Source organism: Geospiza fortis, unplaced genomic scaffold, assembly GCF_000277835.1.
Source record: "Geospiza fortis unplaced genomic scaffold, GeoFor_1.0 scaffold166, whole genome shotgun sequence".
Lineage (NCBI taxonomy): Eukaryota > Metazoa > Chordata > Aves > Passeriformes > Thraupidae > Geospiza > Geospiza fortis.
In genome coordinates, this window is record NW_005054310.1 from 6,536,775 (window position 1) to 6,549,992 (window position 13,218).

Here is a 13,218-nt window from a genome sequence, read left to right on the forward strand (position 1 = left end):
AAACCCCTCCTGAGTTTTGCCTCTCTCTCATTGGAATTCCTGGACAGAAGTTGCTGTTCTAAAGTTATGTTTAGATTTCCTATGTTTCCTTGGATGTGTTCAGCCTTGTTCTCACCCATATCGATGTTCTTTTCCAATGCATAACCTGGAGGCAAAGGCCAAAACCTCTCTAGCTTAGAAGCAAATGCGTTACTTGTTTTTCTTGAAGGATTATAAAACCCCATCATGTCTCTGCCAGAGATGTTCACTGAGAGAGACGCCAGCCAATATGTTGTTCCAGGATTAATTAAAGAGTTTGTCTGCCAGACATTCTTTAAGTCTGCTATTTCTCGTTTTATTTTTACTTTTTGGCATGTAATAGTATTTCCATACATATTAAATCCTGACTGATAATAACATGCAAAAGAGCAATTAGCAGCAGACAATTCAGTGGCAAAGAATTTAGAATTTGAACTGTTTACCATTCAGAGATGACTGAAAGTGATATCAACTGCATCAAATGAAACTTCATCAGTGATATTGTTCCAGTGGAGGTTCCACCTGGGGTGCTCTCTATTTCTTCAGTCTATCTTTGCATTAAGCATAAAATCAAACCTGTAAGTAGACAGTTACTGTAATATCCTGCAGAATATCAGGTGTTTCCTAAAATCAAAACCTCATTTCATTGTTCAGCCCTGTGTGAGTTGAGGGACCTGTCCATGCGTTGCCTCCTGTTCTTATTGGAAAGCCCAAGTATCACAAGTTAGCATAAATGAAATTTCCTAGTCAAAGAATCCCTGACTGAGTGGTTGAGATCTACCAAGAGGTTTTCCCTGCTTGTTTTCTATCCTTATTTTAATAGAAGCTTCACTTTTCTGTCTGCGGGAGCATAGATTCTGTGTTCCAAAAATAACAGTGCCATTTCAAGCACAATCACTAGGCCAGCAAATGCAGAACCCTTATCAATCAGCTCATATCTGAAAAAAGGAAAAGATTTGATGATTAGTAAAAAAAGCTTATTCTGAATGAGACGTTGAGGGCGAGGATTTGAACACCTCTCTGATCATGAACTAAGCAGGAACCAAAATGTCCAACCATTCTGACAGCCCTTTGAGCTTGAAGTGTTTCAGTCCATTTATGTATGGGCAAGAATATGGACAGGTATTACCAGTTTTATAGGAATAATTATCAACTCTCTCTGGTTCTTCTGACACAAGTCAGAGGAAAGATTTGAAAATAGTGCTGGAATGAAAAAGAAGAAGAATGTCTGCAAAAGAGAAGATACCCCCTCCCCTCAGACTTTGAGGCTTGATTTCTTTCTAGTATTTGCATGCTTTAGTCTGTTGCTCTTTTTCCTGAAGTTACACTGCACTCCAATTTATACTGCAGTTATCCAAGATTGCTTCTCCTGTGTAAACCTTGCTTTCAATTGTCACTTTTTATGGTCAGCCATCCCATAAGAAACTGCAGAGAAAACTCAGTACATTTATGATTCATCATCTCAAAGGAATTTGGGGCCCAGTTTATTAAGTAATACTAAGAAAGGAAAACGCTGAGATAAGGACCCAAGTTCATAGATCCCTTTAAGATGGGCAGGTAGCAGAGTATAGTTGTGTCAGTTTCAATGCTCTTGAAACCTCTAAAAAGCCATTATGACGGGTTGTCCTTGGCTGGATGCTAGGCCCACCAAAGCCATTCTATCACACCCCTTCTCAGCTGGGCAGGGGAGAGAAAATGTTAGGAAAGTCTGTTTGGTTGAGATAAGAACAGGGAGAGATCACTCGCCAGTTACTGTGACAGGCGATACAGACTAAACTTGAAGACATCAGTCTAATTTGTTACCAATTAAATTCAAGCAGGATAATGATAAATAAAACCTAATCTTAAAATACCTTCCACACCTCCCCCTCCCTTTTTCCCAGACTCAAGTTTACTCACATATTTTCTATTCCTCCCCTGAAGCAGCACAGCAGAAAGGGGAACGGGGGCTGTGGTCAGTTCACTACATGTCGTCACTGCAGCTGCTTCCTTCTCGGGGGGAGGACACCTTACACTCTTCACCTACTCCACTGTGTGTCCTCCCCACATGAGATCTTCCACAAGCTTCTCCATTGTGAGTCCTTCCCACAGGCTGCAGTTCTTCACAAATGGCTCAAGCATGGGTCCCTTCCATGGGGTGCTGTCCTTCACAGACAGACTGCTCCAGCACTGGTCTCCCATAGGATTACAAGACCTGCCGGCAAGCCTCTCTCCACAGGTCCACAGGTCCTGCCAGGACCCTGCTCCAGTATGGGCTTCCCACGGGGTCACAGCCTCCTTCCAGCATCCCCCTGCTCTGGCATGGAGTGCTCCATGGGCTGCAGGTCGATCTCTGCATCCCTGTGGACCTCCATGGGCTGCAGGGGTACAGCCTGTCTCACCATGGTCTGCACTATGAGTTGCAGAGGATTCTCTGTTCCAGCACCTGGAGCAGCTCCTGCCCCTACTGCACTAACCCTGGTGTCTGCAGAGCTGTCACTCTCACATATTCTTGCTCCTCTCTTCCAGCTGCACCTGTGCAGGATTTTTTCCTCCTTCCTAAATCTGTTATCCCAGAGACACTTGCCCGTGTCACTGTTGGGCTCAGCCTTGACCAGTGGAGGGTCCATCCTGGAGCTGTCTGGCATTGTCTGTTGCACATGGTGGCAGCTTCTCGCAGAAGTCACCCCTGTAGCCCCTTGGCTGCCAAATCCTTGCCACATAAACCCAGCACAGTCATGTAGATCTTAGCTCTCTGTGTTGACCTGGAGACTTGCGGTGACAATAGCGCCCTTTCAAATACAAGTTTAAGGCTCATACAAAAGGAAGTCTGCTATCTACTGGTGACTGTTTCATTCCTGACTCACCTACTATGTGTTTCCAACCTAATTATTGACCTAATCAAAACTCATTTAGCTTGTGAGAGCTGATGTGACTGCAGGCTAGCAGGTATGATTTGGAATATTTCAGAACTCAGCAGAAGAAAACATATCCACTTCGTATTGCAAACATCCAACCCTGAGCATGCATTTTGATTCATTACAAAAAGGCACATTGATGCTCTTAATAGGAAAGCAGAGGGGATCCGTTTTGAGGCTGTGTTATTTTTTATATTTATTTGCATGTGTAAGTAATGTGTAATTTCTTCCATCTAACTGACATAACAGGAAACTCTTCTTTGCTTTACAGTTGAAGGGTAAGTGTAATGAAAGGCATCCTTTAGCATCTATCATGAATACACACAACTGTGGCTCCATAATGACCTTTCAAGCCAAAATCAGAGAGCCTGGGAAAGCTTTGGTATGGATATATTTGTTGCATCAAAGTCCTTGAGACCATTGACTACATTGTACTTACCAGCAGTTTTAAAGCACCACAAGAGTTTGTAGCCTCCACATCTATCATCTATTGCAGAAAAATAACTGCATTATACTTGGTTTAATTCCTCTGAAATCAATGTTCACGTTTACTTTTCTAACCCTAAGTCAAAGCAGATGAATCCAGTAAACTATTAAGACAATATTGTTTTTAAGACAAAGGGTGTGTTTCTTTAATAAAATAAGAGACAACCATGCCATAAGGCATTAAAACATTTACACCTACAAAAAGGCAAGTAAGCATAGTTAGCCAGGCAATATTACTTAATTATATTGTAATAGAGTCTACTGCTCTACTGGATGGAGGCTTCTTTATGGAGAAGATCCTCACCCATAAAATCACAATTCCATTTGCTTATGCAAAAAAGGCACAAAACTTTTCAAAATAACAAAGGATTATTCAGGCATTCAGTTGTTATAACTTCTCTGTCCTAGTCTGGGAAAAAAACCAGTCTTGATGGTAGGTTTCAGGAGTCCATCTGGTCGGGAGGGGTGTGGTGTGTGTACCAGTCCTTTCCCCCTTTAGTGGGGAATTGTCTGTCTTTCCACAGAGCCTATTCTTGCCTGCCTGGCTGCCTGCACATTAATAATAGGGAACAGAATCCATTCAGTGATTGATACCAGCTTATGCTAAACAATTTCCCCTCCTGTTTCCAATAAACATGGCTGTTCAAATAGATTATAGTGTCTCAGAGCGTTCACATCCCCTCCAATCCCCCTCCCCGCTTCCCCCCTCCCGCCTTAGATGTCCTTTAGCTGCTCTTTTGTGATGGTAATGAAGCTAAACAGCATTTCAAAGAGGGCTTTGATTAGCATGATAACCGTGTAGTGGCTTGATGGGCAGCATGGAATGGTTGTCTAGCCCTCCAGCACCAACAGCTTCGAAGAGAAGTTATCCAACTTGTTAAAATGCATGCATGGATGTAGATATGAATGTATGTGTGTTTGCATTCACATAAATGAGGTATCAATAAAACCTGACAAGGTCTATTCATTGATACTCCCTGTTGGAACAGCGTTTTCTTGATGCACAGGCTAATTGCAGCAATTTGCCAAAACTTGCCTGGGTAATCCGTATGCATTTAAAGAGGGAACAGGAGGTGGAACTGCGGTAGAGCTCAGTAATTACTCATCATGTACAGCATCACCAAACTGCTGCTTCTCAAGCCACTGGGCATTGCTAGAGTTTGGGTTTCTGGAAATGATGTACAGCAGAAAGACTTCAGAAAACTCCATGTATCAAGACCTATGTAACAATGTCAACACTGAGGGCTGAAACTAAAATGCCGTGGCACCACTATAATAGAGTCTCCCAAATGAGGTCATTTAGGTCAACAGTTTATGCTGAGAGAATGCCCTTCACCCTTTGTGATATTTATTCCTTTTTCTGAAAATTAAGTGCAAGACAAAAGTTTATTCCTGGACTGTTGTTATCTGACATGCATTGTGGTTCTAAATGGTCAGAGCCGCACAATGGGATGGGGAGCAGAAGCCCGTTGGCTGTTTCACAGTAGTTAGACTTTATGGGACATTACTGACTCCTTTGGTTTCATTTGTTTTTGAGTTTCATCTTTCAGCCTCCCCATCGTAATTATTTGGAGCACGGCCATGAAAAACTGTCTTAATTGAAATAATGTTTCCTCTGGATTTCTTTTTTACAATGTTTGTATGTATTTTGGCAGCCCTTCAAGATGCTATATGTTAAGCAAGTAGATGACAAGTGACATCTTGCTAGTCTGCAAATACTTAAATTCCAGAACATGAAGAAGCTTCATGTCATTTATACCAGCAACCTCCATCTGCATCCAAACAGAAACTAAGAGAAGGTACATTGCAGAGGCAACAGATGAATTCAGCAGCATCATGAGGCTGATCACTGTGACAAAAAGCAGACTGTCACCTCTGTAAGTGTACTCAGAACTGGCAGCTATGGTTACTGAAGAATATCAAAACCCTTACAAAGAGGTATATCTGCTTTACCTCTAGAAATACAAACAGCATGAACCCAATATACACTCTGGTATAATATGTATGGGTTTAGGCAAATATTGACAAAAATACTCAAATCAAGCCAACAAAACCCAAAGAGTTATTTGGAACAGAGAAGAAAACAGTGAGTAGCTGATGCTGCTGTGTAAATTTTGGATGTGGAGGGCCCTGTGTTAACAGCTGGATGATCATGGGGGACTGAGTGCCTGCGGGAGAGCTCTGTGGGAGAGGGCTGGGACTCCTGGCTGACAAGATGGAACCTGAGTCAGCATCATGCCATGTGGTGGGGATGGCTGGGAGCATGCCCAGCTGTGTCAGTAGGAGCAACATGGCCAAGAGATTATCACCCTTCTCTCAGCGCCATTACAGCACAGCTGGAATTCTGCATCCAGTTTTGTGCCCTGCAGTACAAGAAGGACATCAATAAACAGGAGTGAATTCAGTGAAGGGCTACCCTTGATGGTCAAATCTGGGACACTTGCTCTTAAAGGACATACTGAAGAACCAGGGAATGAATCTCCAGCCTGGGAAAGGGATGGCTCTGGAGGAACCTGGCAGCAGTACCTACTAACCAGTGCTAACTAGCACTTATCAAAGAGCACTCCTGCCTTACTGAGAAGCTGGAACCAGGGTCCTCCTGGCAGTGCATGGCAGCAAGACAAAGGACAATGGCCATGAAGAGCTGAATGGCAGATATGACTGGGTATAAAGGAAAATATTTTGCCAATGAAAGTAAGGAAATATTGGAACAAGGAAGTTGTGCAGTTTCTACCCTGGAGGCTTTCACTGCCTAGCTGGATAAAACCCTGAACAACTTAATCTGACCTCATAGCTGACTCTGTTTTGAGCAGGAGGCTGGACTACATCTTGAGGTCCCTTCCAGCCTGAATTACCCAGGGATCCTGTGTTTCACACAAATCATAGCAAAGCTGTATATCTTTGCTGCAGGATGCTGCAGACACTGTGGGTGTCAATGCATGTTTCAGACACTGGCCAGAGTCACCAAAGGGAAATGCACTGATGTTTTGGGTCTGAACCCCAAACAAACACATGGAGAATGGGAAATGTTCAGCGGAAATACTGTAGGCTTGCTATAATCTCATATTCTTCCTTGTGCAGCTGCTTATGGCCGCTGTCTGAGCTGGGGACTGACTGTCCATTTCCCAAACCAGTACAGCTCGTTTTGTCTTTTTATTTCTATAAAACACATCATCAGCATGATCTACTGTTTCAAACCTAAAATTTTGCAGAGCTTTTAATTACAGGGAAGTGGAGCTTTTAGAACGTCATCCCTACCCTTGGAAGGAATAGTAAAATAATGAGGCTTTTCAGACTACATTTTTTTCCAGTCAATTTTCATAATGACAGTATTTGGGGGGAAATTGAAGATTGTAGCATATTACCAAAAAGTACCAGAAATGTTGTAGAGAGATCTATTTTTATTTAATTTTTTTTTTTACTTTTTCAGAAGTTCAACAAGTTCATTGCAATCTGCCTTTCAAGGTCATCCATCTGAATCAATGATCTTAGCTCCACCAGTTCTGATTTTTTGAATAAAATTGTAATTACCATCCTTTTAAGAACCAGCTGTTCTATTGAAACACGATACTGGTGGTGTACTCAGTCCTGGTGGAAAAATATCTGTGAGCTGCTCTTCACTGAAGCCTCAGAGCTGATTGCAAGAAGCATTTATAGTCACAGAATTAAAGGGGCCACAACCAGATCCTTTATGGATACAGTTCCTTCTCCTTTTGTGCATTACCCTGCTCAAACATGCATTTAAACTTCCACTGTACTTGTTCCTTATAAAATAACGAGAAAAGGGAAAGTTCAATATCATGCAGTGGAATGTGCAAAGGAATAATCTATGAGCTTGTCCACATGATGAGCCATATGAGAGCAATGCACAGAAGTAAAAACATTTTGGGGAAATGTTTCTCTGCCATTCTTTAGCAGCACCCATTTTTTAGCAGTGTGTACCATCTTTATTGCCAGGCAAGCAAGGTTAACAATTTAAGAGGAAGTCTATAATCTACGTACAGTAGGCTACTGTACTAAAGAAGAAATCTGTGATGAAAAGAGAAGCAGAAGAAGTGCTTTTCTAGCAGGATTTGCAGAGGAATTGAAAGGCTGATTGGCACAGGAAGTGGCATGGGAAAATAAAAGCAAGAGGTAGAATTTGTCTTGGCAGGAAAGTGATGTTCTACTATTAGAAATGCCTGCAGGCCAAAAAGAAAAAAAATCCTGTGCTGAGATTTAAAAAGGATTTTCCAACTGCTTTAAAGCTCAGATGCTATGCTAAATATCTTCCTAAAGGACATAGAATTTGAGAAGTGCAGAAGCTTTTGGTCATGTTCAGGGAAGCCAGAGACCAGTGAGTATTTCTCCTCTCAGACTGGGATAGTGATAGTTCCTGTGCAGACAGGCAAGGTGCAAGGAGCAGCCAGGCACTGGGGTGTACCCGCCAACTGCTGCATCCCTGCCTTCCCTCCTTTCCCCTGAAAGATTTTTTCTTTACATATTATATTGTAGTGCATTTTCCTTTTTTTTTTCTTCTATTTTTATAAGAAATGAGGATGGTGGTAGTTTAGCAACATGTCTGAACAGCAGCTACTGCCAGGGCAGGGTGCTACCAGAGGGCACTTGGGCCTGAGGACACAGGGGAGGGAATTTGCCTTGTCAGCCACAAAATCTGAAGCATTGCAGTACTGCTGACTGATTGGGCATTGCTATATTTTTCTCTATTAACTACATGGCCTTTTCTCTTTCCAAGCCAGGAAAATGTCCACGCTGGCAGAAGTCAGGGGACACTCATCCCTCTGCAGTGTGCTATCAGGAATCAGAGTGCCTGGCGAGCCCCTGCTCTCTGTAAGTCTTTGCCTTACAACAGACCTTGAGCAGTATTCCTGTGCTCAGTGCTCCTGACCATTAACTCATAAGGCCCCAGTTCAAGAAGGCTTTAATGCACATAATGACACATCTCTTTTTCTAAAGATTGCACATAGCATGCAACCATTATCCCTAAACCTGGCCTGAAGAAGTATTTCTTCCTGAGTCAGAGATAAGTAAATATCTGGAATGAAAAGGCAGTACACAAGGAACAATGAAGGAACACAATACTAAGTTTTTTCTTATTTATTTAACAGAAATAAATACAGAAAAGGAGAGGAGCAATACCAAGAGCATATTGAAAATATCAGTTGAATGGACATAACAAGATTATTTCATTTGTGACATCCCTCTCTGTCCCTCATTGCAGATATTTGGTGTGAGAATTGTATTTTACTGCTTTTGTGTACAGCAGCTTTTGCCAGAGCTGTCCTTCATCTCATGCTGGATCTTTAGACAGTGCTGAAGGACAGGTGATAATAACTGGTAACAAGTATGGAGGGCTCTTGTAATCATTACTATATTTCTGGAAAGTAATGAGGGGAAAATAAGAATGACCACATGTATTAATAAAAAACACTTGCTGACTAGAGAGCTCAAATTACTTCATTTAAGGTAATATGAAAGATTAAGATTATATCTTTCTTTTAGAGATGCTCATTTTGTGACTTCTTTGATATTTGCTCTTGCTTTAAACAGTATATTCTTTTATCTTGATAATTGAGGTTGAATGGAGAGTCTTTTATTTTGAGATGTGTAACTCATCACATCTCCAGATGGAGCCACTGCAAATAGTCTGAGCACTTCCAGCTCCTACTTCTCACTGTGCCAGTCTTCTGCTAGCCAACATGAGGTCATTTTATCTTAATATTTCATTGAATTGGTGTATTAGCAGTACATCAAAGATGTTGCCTTAATGAAATGCAGCAGCTGGATATAGTCACAGCATTTGAAAGCAATGTCAGAAAAAAAAGGTTGTTTACTCTGTATGGAAAGGGAAGGCTGATGATACTTGATCTCCTGGAAGCTGGAGGCTCCAGCTCTGCAGTAGGTGAAATAGACAATATACATTTGGTGTATGTGAATTTTAGAGCTGGTGATAGACATGTAATCTCAGTCAGTTGGCAGAGATTCACAGAGCAGGCAGAGGCTGCTGCAACCAAGTAAGCTTCCATATGCTGCCTTGTCTCAAAACTAATCTGGAAAGCAGTCAGAAAATACTTTGTCATACCATGGCAAATTCTTGGCTTCACAGCCAAGTGTTCTGCTGGAGTTTGTGACCAGCATCAAACTCGTGGTACTTGCGTTTCTCACCTGGGTGCTGGGCTGAGAGCATTCAACTCATCCTGTACAGGGCTAGGGGTGGTCTCCAGGGGTTGGCAGTCCTTGGCCACTAGTGACTAGTGGCTGGTGTTGGAAACAGAGTTCAAGGTGAAGGATCTCCATATACCGCTACCTGTGCTCCAGGCTATCCATGTTTTCTCAGAACACAAAAGTACAGAAAAATAAAGACTCCAAATTGGCAGTGGATGTTTCATTAACTTCTTCTATCAGTGTGATATTTTCTTCTTATGAGGATATTATTTGTTTGCAGGTGACCACTGCTTTTCTTTTTCCTCTGTGAGATTATCATCTTAGAGAAACAAAAAAGGGGCCCTTGTCAGCTTCTATGACAAATGGTGGTTACAGGAGCACTGTACTTTGTTTCTCCTTGAACAGATTTCATGCTTTTTTTACACTTTGATCCTCCTGGTCATTTGATATCTGAATGTGTTTATCTCTGAATCTTGAAAAACTCCTCCGATCTTGAAAAACTCATTTTTTCTAGAGGCCAGTGATATAGTTTATATATTACTTACAGATGCAATAAACAAAGCTTTTTCTCAACTGCAGTCTCTTAAGGTTGCAGAATAACTGATCAGGCTGTTGGCTCAATTTGCTGTTTGATCATTTAGTTGATAAGGTGAATCCTGACTCAGTCAGATTTTCTATGGTGGATCAATCAAGTGATGGAAGCTGAATATTGCATTTTCTCACCTTATGATAATCAGGAAAAGCATCAGCATCAGTAGACGTCTGATTTGGCAGGTAGTTTAAACTCTAAATGTGATTTTTATCAGCAACTAATATCCATTAAAAATAGCTGCATTTTGAAATGACAGCAATTATGTTCACTCTGCTGTTGTGTGAAGTGGACAGATCCAGGGGTTGCCCCAGTGTGTTTCTTACCAGTGACCCACTGGGTCAGTGTGTTTTACTGGTAAATAATTTTGCATGAGATTCCCTACAAATGACTAAGAGGTGGAACACTCTCAACTAATGACAGAAATGTGTAGTAGAAGTGGTCTATCTGGAAATTATGTTTTTACTTTTTCCTTTTAAAGATAATTTTATTTCATCTGAATTAATTCATTCCTTATCAGTAAGAAGCCAATAAGAATATCACTTTTGGAGGAACATATTGGCAAAGCAAACCCCCCCCCCCCCCCAAAAAAAAAAAAAAAAAAAAAAAAAAAAACCCAAAAACAAAAAAAAAAAAACCCAAAAAAACAAACAAACAAAAAAACCCACACAAACCAAAACCCAAACAAAACAAAAAACCAAAAAGAAACTACCCCAAACCAAAAAACCGCCCAGACAAAGAAAAGCTAAATATAAAATATATCCTTGCATTAGAAAATAGCTGGTACAGTAAGGACATGAGACAATTTCAGTTCTCTTCAACTGATCAGAACTGAATAGTAATCAAATGGAAAATGCCTTCCATCTTAATAAAGAAGTATTCTCCCTTAATATAGAATGTACTATTAATTACTGAAAATGCTACTGAAATGGCTTTAAATTCATTGTGTACTACACAACTTGACTTTTGGAGGATATTTTTTAACACACTTGCCTAGTTTACACATTATTCTTTCCTCCCTTGAAAAAGTCTGCAAATGACCAAGAAGTCCACACACTACTCATCTTTTGCTTAACTTTTCACATTTTATTGCAAAATATCTTAAATCCTGTGGATTCTGTGCCCTCTGAAATAAAAAAAATTGTCCTTTAAAAATATATTAAAACAAAACATAAAATTTTCTGAAGCATTTTATAATAATTGTAATGTAACAATAATTACATTTTTCAATGTAATAATTGAAAAATGAGTGATTTATTTTGGTTTTGTGAGTATAGAGAGAATTTTTAGTGGCAAAATAAATAATAACTTATTTTAAATATCTTCACTTAAAATGAAGTAATCCAAACAAAAATAACATTCACTCCTTTGTCTATATGCATCCTAATTAAGTTTAATTAGATGTAATTACCTGTCATTTCCACTTCTCCTGCATTCTGAAACGTGGCATTATATAAACCAGCTTGCTTTTTCATATAGGATTCAATTTCAGGAAATCAAAGATGTGTTTATATAGTCTGAACTTTTGGATAAAGGTTTTTGAACTACTGAGCACTTAAAAAGCCTCTTAACTTCTTCCTTAGTAGATATTGCATCCTTGTTCTCTGTAAATTCTAATCTGAATGATTGTTACCTGCTACTAAATGTATCCAAGATGGAATTGTTGCCTGTAGATTTTCCACATTGTATCTCAAAGTTACCAAAGTTAATACTCCTGACAACTTCATACATATAATTTTTTCTCTTTTTTGCCTATACGATCAGTTTACTTAGATGTGTTTGTATTAGAAAATTCCTATTAGTTTAAAGGCATGAAATGGCAGTATTTAGTTAAAGAAGAAGCACTACTACTTCAAAACAAAAGTTATTATTCTGTATTTAGGCTGAACCAAAAAATCCATGTCATACACCCACTCTTCTGTTGTAATTATGTTCCAGCAAAACCTCTCCCAAATCTGCAGAAAACTGGTAGTTCATTTTATGAACTTTAGTACTTAAAACGGAAAAAAAATCAGCTCATCATTTTTGGCCTTTGTGGAATTCTCTGTACCACATGGAAACAAACTCTCTTATCTGCTCAGAGACTGATGTGAGAAAAAGCAATATCACCTCTGAATATATTACCAGGATAAAATAGCTGCTTTCCAGTAGACGGAGAAAGGGATGATGGTGGCCATGATATCCACATGCCTGTAAAGCTCTGTGTTTTGCTGATATCTTTATTTCCACACCAAGCAGAAAGATGAATCTTCCAGTTTCTAAAAGAAATGATGCTGTGAAGTTGCTGAGAACTGAATTTGGCACGATTTTTTCCCATGATTCTCTTAAATAAATCCCAAAGTCTTATGCTTGCTTGTTAGGCTTATAAATACAGAGTGCTTCCTTTTCCGCTCTGGCTGCTTTCCTCAATATTGGCTGGCTTCAAAGGATGGGGAAGAGGAAGAAACATGCTGACAATGCTCACACTTTCTGTGAGTCTCTTTCATTTATTGTAGCCTTTAGCTCACATGAATTTCAGCTTTGAGGCATTCGCTTGTACAGCCGTCTCATCACCGACAGTTTCTCCAGATGCCCCAAATCCTTTCCAGCTCTGCTCTATTTTAAGGACCTGGCTGCACCACATCTTCTGGGTGAAGAGAGAGAAACAAAAATAAGTGTTTATTTGCCAATGTCTTCTGGATTTAAAACAACTCAGCAGCTAACCCCTGCTGGGGAAATAGTTGCCACATTCATTTACTTCAGAAAGACCAAGCACCTTTTCTGTATCAGGGACTTCAAGCATTTCATGAATAACTGCTTTGGCATTTGTGCACTTAATCCTTTCTACGCAGAAGACATTGGGGATATTACAGATTAATTAATAAACCTGATTGTAGATGTCTATACCTGGATGTTGACATGTGGGTTTGAAGAGCTTGTTGCAGGCAGTGGAGATCTAGACACTGCAGGACCCTGCAGAACAATGCAGCTGGCCCATGCTGGGAGACTCAAATGGGATGCCCACACAGAATGTGACTCCATTGATTTGTCATGTCAGCTTAAACACATGGCTTGCCTGTGGAC